We start from the raw sequence: 15,500 nt of genomic DNA on the forward strand, positions 1-15,500 counted from the left end.
TTTTTAAAGGTTGTGCCAATTACAGGCCAGTGTCACTGAAGGGTGTGGCAGCGTAGCCTGGGTAAAACCAGCCTTCAACGTGACGTCACAGGCTATGCCTGTAGCATAAGTTTATTCCTGACTGATAGCACTAGAGGTCACGTAGAGGCTGGGTTTACCCAGGCTAGTGGCAGGGGGGCTGTGGCAGAGACTTGTATTGGAGGAGATAAGTTTGATCAATGTATCCTACTCTTCGCTGAAAGTGGTCAATAAAAGAAAGGAAGGCTATAGATTACTTAAGGCCCCTTTAACCTATCTTAACCTTCTTCTGTCTTAATCTTATGTAACCGATCTCATATCCTATTATCTACAGTCTTCATTAATGTTATTGTAGACTGACTGGTAACCAGTCAAGTTTGATGGGTCTGGTCTGGATGAAGTTCTGACAGACACACACCTCCTTGTCCTCTTCTGCAGTTTCTGCTCCATTTTTCCATCCTGTGATGCTCTCCCTCTGACCAGAGTACAGCTGTAGTCCTGCTCCGCTGTTTCCTACAATTTGGTAAACGTGTTCAGTACCATAACATGTAGTAGTGCGATAAATTACTAATTTAGCCTCAGAAACAATGTTAGATGGTCTTCACTAGTTTTCAACTTTTTTTGGATGGACTGGGTTGCGATAAATCATGTCATCTGTTAATGCACAAGTCTTGCTATTTGTCAGGCTGCATTGTAAGTGCAATACAAACATGTTGGATTTCATTTTCACACAAAAAACCTGGCTTCACACACCCACATTTTTATGCCACCTGGGGTTGATGGCCAATCACAGTGCAAGTACATAAATAGTGTTGAAAAAATATGGCTAAATGAAAGCACAGTGAATAAAAAGTGGTGACTTATAGCAGATTGTTTATTTGAATTGATTGACGGAATGGCATCAGGTGTCAAACTGAGCAAACTTATAGTGTCAAGTAAAATGTAAATTCAGATTGCAGTCCATATGTGCCAATGATTAATGAAATACCAAAGCTCCAAGGTAATTGTTGTCCCTCCTGCTGAGCTTTGTGCAGGAATTATGTGGAGGAGGGGGGTGATCCCCCCAACCCCATCTGATCACATGCCCAATTATTTATTGTCAAAATGGGGATCTGTGTTCGTATGGGTTGTAGTAAGCCCACAGTTAAAAGGCGACAAAGTAGCGACAGAGCTCAAACTGACTACAGTACTACTACTATGTTGACTACAGTACTAGCTACTACTATGTTTGTGTTGTGTATCAGAATGTGGCATTATCGACCAGACAAGCCATGGATCGGATGTGTGAGACCAACACAGACAGCTCAGCTTACCGTTTTCTGTCTCGTTTTGAGTCTCCTCGAGTAGATCGGCAACAGGGCAGGGTAGCTTCAGTGCGTTAGCTTGTTGTTGTAACGTTACGGCTCTCAATTCATTCCTCAGGATGCCGTTATCGTGCTTCTCCCGGCGCAGCTCCAGGCGCAGGACGGCGCAGTAATCGGCCATTAATTTGTTGATCTCTGTCACAGCAGAAACGGCTAGTTTCTCCATGATGGAGGACAGCTGAGAGTGAAACATGGCCAGTTCTGCCATAATAGCATAGCAAGTGTGTCTCTGTGTGCAAAAGATGGGTCGGATCCTTCTTCTGCTCCTTTATACAACTGCTCTGAACCTGTCCATGCTCAATTTACCTTTTACCGTAATTATCAGTGCATTGCGCACACGTTACAGGTCACGATGATGATGATGATGATGATAATGCTGATTCTTCTTCTTCTTCTTCTTCTTCTTCTTCTTCTTCTTCTTCTTCTTCTTCTTCTTCTTCTTCTTCTTCTTCTAGCGGTTGGCATCCACCAGTGTTGAAGTACCGCCATCTACTGGATTGCAAACTATTACAGTGTCCATCCAAAGACAAAGTGCTCCCATTCAAGATATTTGTGTCACGATCATAGACATATAGCTCAGTGGTCACGATCAGATGATGACATGGGGGCGCTATCTTTAATCGTTATTGAAGTGGCATCTTTAATTTTTGAAAACAATCGCACTGGATATTTCCATGCAAAATAGTGGTGTTCTGTTTCATGACTGCATGGAGTCAACTATGAACACAAAACAAGCAATTAAATTATTTAAAAGTGCTTTCAAAATGACTGAGTCATATACACCACTTGTAATTCCATTCTACAACACCCACCAACAGGGTGGAGGGTTAGGCCTACTTGTAATCCAATACAATTACTGATTACCTGTTAAAAAAGTGGACAGTAATGTAATCAAAGTATCACAATATAAAAGTAATGTAACTGATTTGTTTCTGTTACTTTCCAGCATTCGACCACTGGATTCCGGGGGTATGCTCCCTCAGGAGGGCATTTTTCTATAAACAATTTTTACTGAATGCAACTGTAATCTTGATTACATATTTTTTTCTGTAACTGTAAGGGATAGGGATTACAGTTACCTTTTTTGTGTCCTGATTCTAGTAATGGGATTACATGTAATCACTTCCTAAGCTTCTGCCCACCAATAGTGTAACTCTACATCAAATGAAGACTGGTTGTTCTCATATCAGAACTGATTCCCAGCCTCATGTAAGCATGGTCATTTTGGCAAATTATTTTTTGACTAGCTGTGAGCATACAGTACAGAATGAATTGTTGACGGGCTATTTAGCATCCAATATGGTGGTGCACCGGAATTTTAGGCAATCTAGCGTGTTTCTAAAAGCATACGAAGTAAGAAGAAGTTAGCAAAATACATTTTATTTATACAGCACTTTTGTCCTCTCTTAAAAGCAGAGTTTGCAATCTACTTTATCATGAGGCAAAAAAAGAAAGAATTGTAAAATATACAAAGGAGATAAAATTAGGAAGCACATTGCAAAGGTGGAAGAAAATTAAAAACATGCAAAAATCGGTCGATGAAAGTATATTTGAGACATGATTTGAAAGATAATACTGAAATAGCTTATATAAGTTCCTCAGACATGATGATGCACGGTCTAGTCTTGGTCATAAAAATCTACTTCTACCGAATGCCAGCCATTCTTGTTCTGAAGCGATGACAAAACATACAGTAGTACAAAGTACTTTACAAACAATAAAAGACAATCCCTTAAAAGAAGCATTTCACGTTCTGTGTGAATGACAATGACAATCTTGGCGTGGGGTGTAAAAAGTCACAGTATGTTTTCATTTGAGATGACACAATGTTAGAAGGCACTTTTTTCGCAGATCCACCATTGCACTGAGCCACAAACATTATTATTCCAGCTGTTTATGTTTTTCCCATCTATCACAACACAGTCCGCCTTTCCACCAAAGTAAGATCCAGCGGGCTGACCTGTGTGCCAGAACCTGTTAAAAAAGAACCTGTTAAAAACCTGATGGAAATAAGATGCACAATGCATTATCAGGCCAACCTCTTCACTTCTGTTAAATAGGACTGAAGAATGGATGTCTTACCCTGTGCTGCTCAGAAGGGTACTACCATCCACCCATTTCCAGCTTCCATCCTCATCCCTGTCACTCAAACCAATCCACACTTTCTTGTTGAAAGAATTGATGAATGTCTGTTGAATTGTTATATCAATACACACTTGTGAAGCACTTAGTCTGGAATGTGAGTACATACAGTCTATGGTTTTAACACAATTAAATGGAAAGTAAGATTTTTACTCGTCTCTTAACCCATTGATACCTGATGCAGCATTTGTGTGTATATCCCTCATTTGTGTGTGTATCCCTTTAAAGGGATACACCACTTTTTTGGAAGTTTAGCTCATTTACCACATCCCCCCCACATAACCAAGATACACCATGCCTTAGTTAGTGGCACTGTTCGCTCAGTTTACAGTGAGCTACAGTCGTGAAGTTAGTAATTATCGCCATAGAATGGAGGCCAATGGTACAGCTGTTAAAAATCTGCCAAAACACACATCTCACGGCGCCAAAATACATGTTGTGCTTCGGGTACTCACCACACGATGAAATATTAATCCAAAATGCACATAATCTGTCTTTTTGGAAGGAAAAGAGGTCGTCGGCCATGTTTGGAAAGTAGTGCCGGCTACCTCTTTTCCTTCCAAGACCAATTATGTGCATTTTGGATTAATATTTCATCGTGTGGTGAGTACCTGAAGCACAACATGTATTTTGGTGGCGTGAGATGCGAGTTTTGGCAGATTTTTAACAGCTGTACCATTAGCCTCCATTCTATGGCGATAATTACTAACTTCACGACTGTAGCTCACTGTAAACTGAGCAGACAGTGCCACTAACTAAGGCATGGTGTCCGTTCCAATACCCATACTTCCATACTATTTAGTAGGCAAAAAAAGATTTAGTATGTCCCAATACATAGTATGTCAGATGCAGTATGCCAAGAGTACCAGGATGTTGTACTACAGTACATCAGCTCCTATTTCGGAGTATGCATCGATGCATGCTGCTTCAGCCAAACTTCCCCACAATCCTTTGCGCAGCAGGAAGTTATGTCTTCTTCTTCTTCTTCTTCTTCTAATGTTTTATGGCGGTTGGCAAACAACTTTTTGTGCTTTACCGCCACCTACTGGAGTTACGTCGCACTGACTGAGCTGCGTGTTCATGAATGAGATAATTAACTTTAAGAAAGCCTTGAAATATGTTAAAACCAAACAAGCATGGTGTGTACCAAAACATGCATATCTTGATTCCTGTTTAGATCTCTGACTTAATGTTTTTGCTTTATTTATTTTATTTTGTTTATTTGATTGTCTGTTCCAATTTTGTAAATGTTTAGTCTGAATTTTTTGTATAATGTACTGTTTGTTACTGCCAGAGTTTGTTTATTGAATAAAAAATAAATAAATAAAAAACTCAAATGTGGCGCTGCGGACGTCGGCGGAAGTGAGCAAGAGGTCGGAGTTCAGGAAGCTCACGTGACGACAGATGTAGTGTGTCCCAATAGTATGCATTTTGCATGCATGCTGCACACTACAATCCATACTTTGTGAGGGCAGCGGCAGTACATACTACAAGAAAGAAGTACAAGTATGGGTATTGGAACGGGGCCATGGTGTATCTTGGTTATGTGGGGGGGATGTGGTCTTAAAGGGATACACACACAAATGCTGCATCAGGTATCAATGGGTTAGGTTGGGGGGGGGGGGGGGGGGGGGATCTTTGCCACATTTGCCTATACCTGTTCTTCTTCGCTGTTTATGATGACCAGGTGTGCTCCTCTCTGTAGACAGTCCAGCCTGCTGTCATCCCAGCTCTTTAGATCGGTAGAAATGTAGTAAAAACTGGTGCTGAATGATATACATCCTCCATCTTTACAGAAAAGCTCTGCAAGAGGAGAGCATCTTAAGAGCAGCAAATAAAAGCACAAATACATTTGCATGTACATGCACGGTCGCATTAAACACACGTGCGCACGCACACACACACACACACACACACGCACGCACGCACACACACACACACACACACACACACACACACACACACACACACACACACACACACAGAAACACACACACACACACACACACACACACACAGAAACACAGGTATAATAAAGTGACTCACTGAGATGTTTTACAGCCTTCTTGCCAGCTTTTCTATCTGCACAGGAAATCAAAAACAGTGATATAATTTAGATAGAAACAAACATGCAAAATGGATGATTTAAAGTGCAAATCTCTTGTATGATAGAGGAAGTGAATGCCTCACAGTGGAGCCCAAGGCCTATAAGAGCAGCCAGTAGGAGAAGACACATCAGCAGCAGACACACTACAGACACCCTGCAGGGCTTCTTCACTGGCTGGATAACATCACCTGTAAGAACAAGACAGACCGGCCATGTTTTGGTAACACAAGCACCAGAGGGACTGTTACACAGTTTTGCTGTTTGTGACATTGATTATAACATTCATTCTCAGATAAATGTATTTATACAATCCACTACATGTACATCATATATAGGGTGTGTAATGCATTTGTTTTTAATAATTTGATCTTGTTTACTTTTAATACTTTTCTGTCTTCATCATTAGCAGAGAGAGAGAGAGAGAGAGAGGGGGGGGGGGTCATGCATACAGCCATGCCTGTATTACCGCATGCAGGGAACATGCCTGGGGGCACTGGATCACCAGGGGCCCAAAAGATTCTAAGTCCCATGTCTGTGTTCAATGTATTTTGCAACATGTCACAAATTTCAGTTGGAATGTGCAGCCAGGTGGGACCTTGACACACACACACTTAGGCCTACTGCAGGCTACAGTTTAAAATGATTATGGGCCCCAGTCTATTGACATTTGGGGCCCATCGTGGGAGTAGTGATTTGGTGAAAATGAGAGCAGAATTATGTTTTGGTGTTTTGTGTGCATTTGTGTGTGTGTATGTGTGGTTGTGTTACTCACTTAGCTGCTGATCTTGTGTCTTGTCTTCTGGCGTATTTGATCTGGGGTCACGACCCTCATAGTTGTCTAAACTTTCATAGATGTCCACTATCCTCTCCTCCACCTCGTCGCTCCCTCCAGCTGTGATTAAGGCCCTCTCTTCCCTCTCTCTCTGATGCTCCTCTTCTTCCACAGGATCATCGTTCTCGTAGATGTGAACACGCTCAGACATCTCCATCTTCTGTCTCAATCATCAGCTACTTAGTTCTTGATATATCCAGACTTGTTTTCAGTCATACTAAACTACAAAGTAATTTGTTTGTGATCTATGTCCAAATAAAGCCGGGTTTCCGCATTTAGTATCATGCGCCTCTGAACAGATACTGAATTTACCAAAGTTTCCCCTCACATCTCTCGTAGCCTTTTTTTTTTTTTTTTGCGTGGGTGATGTGGCTGACCCAATGAGAAAGCACACAGGAAGTTGTTTCAACAGGAAAGCCTGATTGCAACATTGGGGTAATACCTCTTATGTTTTTAAAGTTCTGATGTGAGACACATAAACTACCTGGAAATGTAAATCAGTAACATCTGCTCTTCATTTGTTCTATGCATACATTCATAAAGAAATTAGAAATAGTATGTTAATCAATAGAGTTCCCATGTCATTTGAACAATCGAGTTGGTCAGAATATAGTTTTTGCGCATTGTACTAAAACGGCGTTTTAGTGAAAGCATTTCCTAGAATTGAGGTCAGTTCACTTTCACTTCAGCATCTAACATTCATTTAAATAATATTCTGTAGGTATTATCCTCCAAAACATGTTAATATGACCCATAATGTGATTTACATCCATCCAAGGCAGAAATCTTTTTTTTTATAAAAATATCCTTATACAGTATGTTCTCTTAAATAATTGAATGAATGCTCTGTTAATAACCAATTGATCACATTTTCCCTTTACATGGACCTTTGAATGGACGATAACCCAAATAACTAGAATCTTTACTGCATATGATTCGAACAGCGCCCTGGCAAGATGGAAAACCGCAGACGATGTAACAGTTCAGTCACATGTCAACTGATAGTAGGATAAGAACATCCAACACACACACACACACACACACACACACACACACACACACACACACACTTATTACACTTGTCTTCATAAGCCCCACACCCCCTCTTTTTACTAAGCTGTTGACACAGAGATGTGATGATATGTCCTTCTCTGTCCTCTCTTTCTCTCTTCCTGCTCTCTCACTCTCAGATGGATCCGTGTCTCAAACTTCCTCCACGGTCCGCTGTGTTTGTTTTTCCCTGAGAGGGACACCAAGAGAGAACTGAACAGACACTTGTTCTCTGCATGTTGCCACACCTCCATCTCTGGCTCTCTCAAATAAAGTCGTTTTTTTTACCATCCTCTCCATCCCTTTCCCTCTCTTTCTTCCTGATCTGATGAGACGGGCAGTGGCTGGAGAGCAGTGGTGGAGGAGGAAGACTTAGTCTCAAGAGCTCGGCAGAGTTTTTCTATCCTCCTGTGTCCACACTGAAAATTACACGTTGTTCTCTGGATACACGCGTGTGGCTGGATAGCCTCTTTTTGTATTTATTATTTTCACAAAAACAATTTAATCAAATCAAAATCATAAACCTCTTGTGATTCCTATTCAATCAGTTCTTAAGGCAGAATAAAATAGCAGCATGCACAGCTTTTTCTGTAAATGTGGTGATTTTAGTTTAGTGCAAGATTGGAAGCTGGATGTTAATGATTAAAAAGCAGCATCTACAAAACATCTCAACACTGGAAAAATATCCCATAGAAGAAGAAAACCATTATAAAAAATAAAATGTCATCGGGTATTTCACAATGCAAGGAAAGATAAACATTATTTTGTCTTCGCACGGTCAGACAAATATAGATCCTATTATTTTGTAGATATTTGATTGAAATGTTATTTCCTGTCACTTTCTATTTAATATATATATTTTCTTTTCTTGTTACAGTATTATCTACAGTCAGGTGTCTGACTGCTGGCAGCAGAAAACCATTATAGCACCATGTATTGGCCTTATATGGGACTGCAGGTTGAGTAGACCCAAGTCAGCCAACACATTTGGACTACACACACACACACACACACACACACACACACACACACACACACACACACACACACTCACTCACTCACTCACTCACTCACTCACTCACTCACGCACACGCACACGCACAGACACACACACACACACACACACACACACACACACACACACACACACACACACACACACACACACAGAGAGAGATTATAACATGACAGGGCCCTGGGCATGGATGCATAGATGGGCCCCCCTCACAGCGCACATACGCACAATTAGGGACAGAATAAGAACTAAGACATACTTTCACCTGCATCTCAACAGGATTTACAGCACAGACACCTGGACACTCAAAGCCACCAGCACGATAACAAGAAATAAATGCACCTGTATCCAACACAGGATTTACAGTGCAGGCACATTCAATTAAAGCCAAAGGCACAATAACCCTCAAAGTTTGGACTACCAGCACAGCAGTTGCACAGAGCCAGTGAGAGTTTCCTCACTTAATTCATTCATTCGTCCTTTCATTAAATTTAGTTTAAGATTTATTTTTTGGCATTTCATGCTTTATTTGACAGAGCGGTAGTGAGAGACATGGAGGAGAGAGGGCATGTCCTGCCCTCTCTCTCTCCCACGCTTGTCCGACATGCAGCAAAGGACTGGAGGCTGGATTCGAACCCGTGTTGCTGTGGCATGGATCGAGCCTTATGGTACACACTCTACACTCTGCGAGCCCATTCATTGTTTTTACCCACTGCTTCCTATTCAGAGTCATGGTACCTGTAGTTATCCCATCATGCATAGGAAGGAAGAGATAATTACATACACTAGGCTTCTAAATGTGTCAAATCTAAAAGCAGATGATTTAATTTAAAAATGTGCCACAATATAAAATGTTGTAAATCTTGTCAAAAACTGTTACAAAAATGTGATGTGTGATTTCAAATATATATATTATTATTAGGCCTATTATTGTTGTCATCATCATCATCATCATTATTATTAGGCCTATTACTACTTCTCAGACACAAACAGGATGTTTCTGTATCTAGGTTTAATGTCACTATCAAATAATGTCCACATGGGGGCAGTATCGGTACTGTACTTAAAGTGGCATCTTCAGTTTTTGAACATGCACTGGATATTTCCAGACAAAATCTGTGGTGTTCTGTTTCATGACTGCATGAAACGACATTTATGAACAGAGAACAAGCACTTTAATTATTTCAAAGTGCTGAGTCATGTACACCACTGTATTATTTTTTGTCTGACCCCCCCCCCCCCCCCCCCCCTTCCGTTCTTCATGACCCACCAATGGTCTAAAAACCGTAATAATAACCACATAAAATGAAGACTGGTTGTTCTCATATCAGATTCACAGCCTCATGTTATCATGGTCATTTTGGCTAATTATTTTTTGACTGTAGCTGTGAGCATACCGAATCAACTGTTGATGGGCTACTCAGCATCCAATAATAGGTGTGTTTCTAAAAATATTTGATTTCTCAATCCATACAGAAGAAGATGGTAAAATACATTTTATTGAGATAGCAATAGGTGTCTCTTAAAAGCAGTTTGCAATGTACTTATACGGCAAAAATAAAAGAATTGCAAAATATACAAAGGAATTAAAAACTGTGAAGCACATCACAAAGGTGGTTAAAAAAACACCATAAGACAATTAAAACATGCAAAACTACTGTACAGTAGGTCGATGAAAGTGTATTTTGAGACATGATTTGAAAGATAATACTGAAGTAGTTATCTAAGTTCCCATGTTGCACTGTCTAGTCTGGGTAATACATATTCATTACCACTTTAAGTCTTGATAAAAGAGGAGCTAGTAAATCTACACTTCTACTGGATGCTTAACAAAATCTGATCCCGGTCCCAACAGCTATTCTTGTTCTGAAGCTATGACAACAAATAGATTACAAAGTGCTTTACAAACAAAACAAGTGAAATGTTTCACGTTCTCTGTGTGAATGACAATCTTGGTGTGGGGTGTAAAGTCACAATATGTCTTCATTTGAGATGACACATAATGTTCGAAGTCTATCACATTTCACAGACCCAGTATTGCACTGAGCCACAATGATCATCATTCCAGCTGTTTAATTTTTGAGGCCAGAATATGGCAGCACAGTCCTGCCTAGAGGAGGAATGTGCACGTGGCTGACCTGTGCTCCAGAACCTGTTAAAAAAAGAAAATAGTCAACTGTACTTGATGGAAAATAAGATGCACAATGCATTATCAGGCCAACCTGTTCACTGTTAAATAGGACTGAAGAATGGATGTCTTACTTTGTGCTGTTCAGAAGTGTACCATCCACCCATTTCCAGACTCCCTCCTCATCCCTGTCACTTAAACCAATCCAAACTTTCTTGTTCAAGGAATTGATGAATTTCTGTTGAATTGTTTAAAACACCAATTACATCAACACACACTTGTGAAGCATTCAAAACAAAGTGTGGAATGTCTGACAATTTTAACTTAACTAAACACACTAAAGATTTTTTATATATTTTTTACAATCAAACAGCAACTTGGGTGGGGGGTGGGGGGTGCCACACTTTCCTGTTACCTGTTCTTCTTCATTGTTTATGATGACCAGGTGTGCTCCTCTCTGTAGACAGTCCTGCCTGCTCTCATCCCAGCTCTTTAGATCAGTAGAAATGTAATAAAATCTGTTGCTGAATGATCTACATCCTTCACAGAAAGGGTCTGCAAGAGGAGAAGGATCTTAAGAGCAGCAAATAAAAGCATGAATGCATTATGTACACAAATGTAGCCTATGTAGTACATATAAACAAACACACACACACACACACACACACACACACACACACACACACACACACACACACAGACACACACACACACACACACACACACACACACACACACACACACACACACACACACACACACACACACACACACACACACACACACACACACACACACACAAGCAGAATAAGACAGACTCACTGAGATCAGACAGCTTCTTTGTGTTTTCAGCACAGGTCTTGTTGAGGGTCTGCAGTTTGCTTCTGTCCACAAAGGATGTAAAGTTACAGATTGAAAGCCTCTCTTCTAGGATGCCCACTGCTTTTGTATCTGCACAGGAAATCCAAAACAGTGGTAGACTTTAGATAGGAACTCATATGCAATATGGATGCTGAAGAGTGTAAATCTCTAGAGGAAGTGAATGACTCACAGTGGACCACAACGCCTATAAGAGCAGCCAGTAGGAGAAGACACATCAGCAGCAGACACACTACAGTCACCCTGCAGGGCTTCTTCACTGGCTGGATAACATCACCTGTAGAACAAGACAGACCGGCCATGTTTTAGTAACACAGCAATTGATCTCACCCCATTCTGTACAAATACCACAATATTACACATTCAAAATGTGTGTATTATTTAGGCTGCAAAAGTCCAATTTCATGTGCAGTTTATACACCTTGAGGTTGGGGTTAGGTACTGGTCAGTGGCCCTCTGGTGGTTAGGGTTCAGCACTGGTCAGTGGCCCCCTGGTGGTTATGGTTCGGCACTGGTCAGTGGCCCTCTGGTGGTTATGGTTCGGCACTGGTAGCAACTTGGTTTGGGTTAGGGTTTGGATATGGGTCGAGGTTAGGGAGCCACCAGGGGAGGAAGGCTGAGCTTCAGAACTGCCGGACTGCACGCAATTTTGACATTTGGCGTATTCACTCCACGTTATTTATATCAATATCATGCAAAACCGTGTTATTTGTACTACTATTTAAGCAATTGGTCTGAATATTGCTTAATTTTGTGGTTTTTGCTGTATGTGTGTGCTTGGTTGTGTATGTGTGTGTGTGTGTGCGTGCATGAGAGAGAGAAAGAGAGAACTTGTACTATGAGTGATTTGGTGAAGAATGAGACAAGAATTATGTATTTGTTTTAGTGTGTGTGTGTGTGTGTGTGTGTGTGTGTGTGTGTGTGTGTGTGTGTGTGTGTGTGTGTGTGTGTGTGTACAGTGTGTGTGTGTGTGTGTGTGTGTGTGTGTGTGTGTGTGTGTGTGTGTAGGTGTGCATGTGTTGTAGTAGTAGTAATTTATTTACAGTTTTCCAGAATATATGTACAGTCCATAGAAATAAATAATAAACAATGCATGCATCAAACGTGCGTGTGTCTATGTGTGTGACTCACTTAGCTGCTGATATATATCTTCTGTACGTGATCTATGGTCTCAATCCTCAGAGTTGTCTGCAGTTTCATAGATTGTGATTGTGTGAGCGCACTCAGACATCTCCATCTTCTGTCTCAATCATCAGATACTTGATATATCCTGCCTCGTTTTCAGTTTGCCGCTCTTTGCTTCATACTAATCTACACAATAAGTCATTTTCTGTGATCTATGTCCAAATAAAGCCTATGTGTTTCCTTACTCCAGTATCATGGGTCTCTGAACAGATAATGGTTTGTCCTCACCTTTTTTCTTTTTCTTTTTTTGCCGTGGGTGCTGTGGCAGAGCCAATCACCCAACTCATAGTAAACTGTTTCAACAGGAAAGACTCCTTGTGGCACTGAGGTAAAGTTCAGATGTTTCGTGCAGTTTGACATTAGTGACTTGGGCAGGGAGTTACATCGCTGGACCCTGAATGACAAGGGGCATGAACAGCATGGGGTGCTCTAAAGTCTAAACTATGCTGTAGAGGTCAGTCTTCCTCTTCCATGATTGAAATATAGTCAAAGACAACATTTTACATAAACAATGATCAAACATAAAACCAACAGAAACAACCACCATACATACAGGGCAATTACAATACAACATGAGACACTAGCCCTCATAGTCAGGCATGTAAACTCACACAGACACACACATCTTGACAAGCGACCTGGCATATCCTACTTAATTAAAGAGCTGAGCTTGCTTTCTATTCCAGGCCTTAGAGATCAAATTAGCAGTCTTAAATATTTCAGCCTTAAACAACCACTCCAACTTCTGCCTCTAAGTTTAGGCTTAGACCATATTATTTTGTTTGCATTCCTCTCTATAATTAAGATAACTTTTGTTTCAACATATTAACGTTTACAGCAAAGCATGTTATATGCCAATCGGCCTCTCTAAAGAATAGAAAAAATAATTATTTATCGAGGGCTGACTGTGTGTGTTCCTCACCTAGCTGCTGATATATATCCTCTGTACGTGACCTGGCGTCACGATCCTCAGAGTTGGTTGTAGTAGTATAGATTGTGGTTGTTTGAGTGCTCTCAGACATCCCCATCTTGTGTCTCAATCATCAGCTACTTGATAGGCTATATATCCAGACTTGTTTCCAGTTTGCTGCTCTTTTCTTGCTCCATTCAGTATCATGCGTCTCTGTCCAGATGTGTTACTATATGAGTCCTCACTTCCTCATCTCTCTAGAAGTGCGATTTCTTTTTCCGTATGGGTGGCGTGCTGTGGCAGACCCAATCACGCAGCTCATAGTAAACTTTTTCGACAGGAAAGACTCATGGTGGCAGTGGGGTAAAGTTAAGATATTTTATACAGTTTTTGCACACTGTACTAAAACTGACTTTTAGTTAAAGGATTTCCTAGGCTTGAGGTCAGTCCACTTACACTTCAGCCAAGTAGATATTCTTTGGAGTCAAAAAACTGAAAAAGGCTTATAACATGACGTACGACTCATATAAACACACACACCTATTTGTCTTCATAACCACTACACCATCTTCTTTTTTGTTACTAAGATGTTGACCCAGAGATGTGATGTTATGTCCTTCTCTGTCCTCTCTCTCTCTTCCTGCTCTCACACTCACAGGTGTATCACTGCCTCATCCCTCTTTTTGTGTGCCCTAATGTAGGGGTGTGTTAGCATGAGAGCAGAGCAGAGCGTGCATTTGCGTGTGTGTGTTACTCACCTAGCTGCTGATATTGTTGTGTCTGCTCTTCTGGTGTATTTGATCTGGGGTCACGACCCTCATAGTTGTCTAAACTTTCATAGAGGTGCACTCTCCTCTCCTCCACCTCGTCACTCCCTCCAGCCAGGCGCGGACTGCATAATCGGGCACGTCGGGCAAATGCCCGGTGGCCTGGCCTGGCCTGGCCTGCAAGAAAAAAAAAAAAAAAAAAAAAATGTGCCCACAGTCAGGCCACTCACTGAACAGCAGGCCAGGTGCCGCCTACTGGTTTACTAGTGGTTTTATTACTTTATTCAGGGTTAAAGTGGGTGCATCTCATTGTAAAATTGGACTTGGCCCAAATTGGGCTTCAAACGGCCCAAATCGGGCTTCAAACGGCCCAAATCTGGCTTTAAACGACCCAAATTGGGCTTCAAACGGCCCAAATCTGGCTTCAAACGGCCCAAATTGAGCTTTAAACGGCCCAAATTTTTCGGACGCCGGCACGCGCGTCGGCCCGTATCGGCCTGGCCTGCTTGGTATCTAATGCCCAGCCTGAATTATGATCCCAGTCTGCCTCCAGCTGTGATTAAGGCCCTCTCTTCTCTCTCTCTCTGATGCTCCTCTTCTTCCACAGGATCATCGTTCTCGTAGATCAAGGAGACAGACAGACAAGGAGAAAGCCTGTTTCTCCTTGTCTGCCCGTAAACGCCTGGTGGAAAGCCTTTTTATGTCTCAGCTAGACTATGGTGATATTGTTTGCAACTTTCTAGCCCTACTTCCTTGTCTAAACTGGACCCCCTCTACCATGCCGCTCTGAGATATATCACAAACTCAGGTTATAGGACTCATCATTGCACCTTGTACGACCTGGTTGGATGGTCCTCCCTTGCCCTGCGCAGAATGCGACATTGGTACATGTTCATATACAAGGCCATCCTGGGCAGACTACCCTCATACATCTGCTCTACGTTTGTAGCGATAAACAACTCCCATAACTTAAGATCAAATAGCTGGTTTAAATTCAAAGTGCCAATTATGCGAACAGAACCTGGAAAAAAGAGTCTCTCCTACTTTGGTCCCTGGTCGTGGAACGACCTGCAGTCCCGTTTAAAACTGGTCTCTTCCATTCC

The 15,500-nt window shown here is 41.4% G+C and overlaps 2 long non-coding RNA genes across 2 annotated transcripts; both read right to left on the reverse strand.

The window, feature by feature from the left end:
- Positions 1–10,065: 10,065 nt before the first annotated feature.
- LOC310793848 lies at positions 10,066–11,129 on the reverse strand. Its single transcript, XR_014553543.1, has 3 exons — positions 11,072–11,129; positions 10,791–10,894; positions 10,066–10,680 (listed from the first exon to the last, which is right to left on the reverse strand). It is a non-coding gene; the product is annotated as an uncharacterized lncRNA (long non-coding RNA).
- Positions 11,130–11,478: 349 nt separating this feature from the next.
- LOC310794125 lies at positions 11,479–13,796 on the reverse strand. The gene is made up of 3 exons (XR_014553549.1): positions 13,643–13,796; positions 11,708–11,812; positions 11,479–11,607 (listed from the first exon to the last, which is right to left on the reverse strand). It is a non-coding gene; the product is annotated as an uncharacterized lncRNA (long non-coding RNA).
- Between the last annotated feature and the right edge of the window lie 1,704 nt (positions 13,797–15,500).

This window comes from Poromitra crassiceps (assembly GCF_964638095.1).
Source record: "Poromitra crassiceps genome assembly, chromosome: 19".
NCBI classification, from domain to species: domain Eukaryota; kingdom Metazoa; phylum Chordata; class Actinopteri; order Beryciformes; family Melamphaidae; genus Poromitra; species Poromitra crassiceps.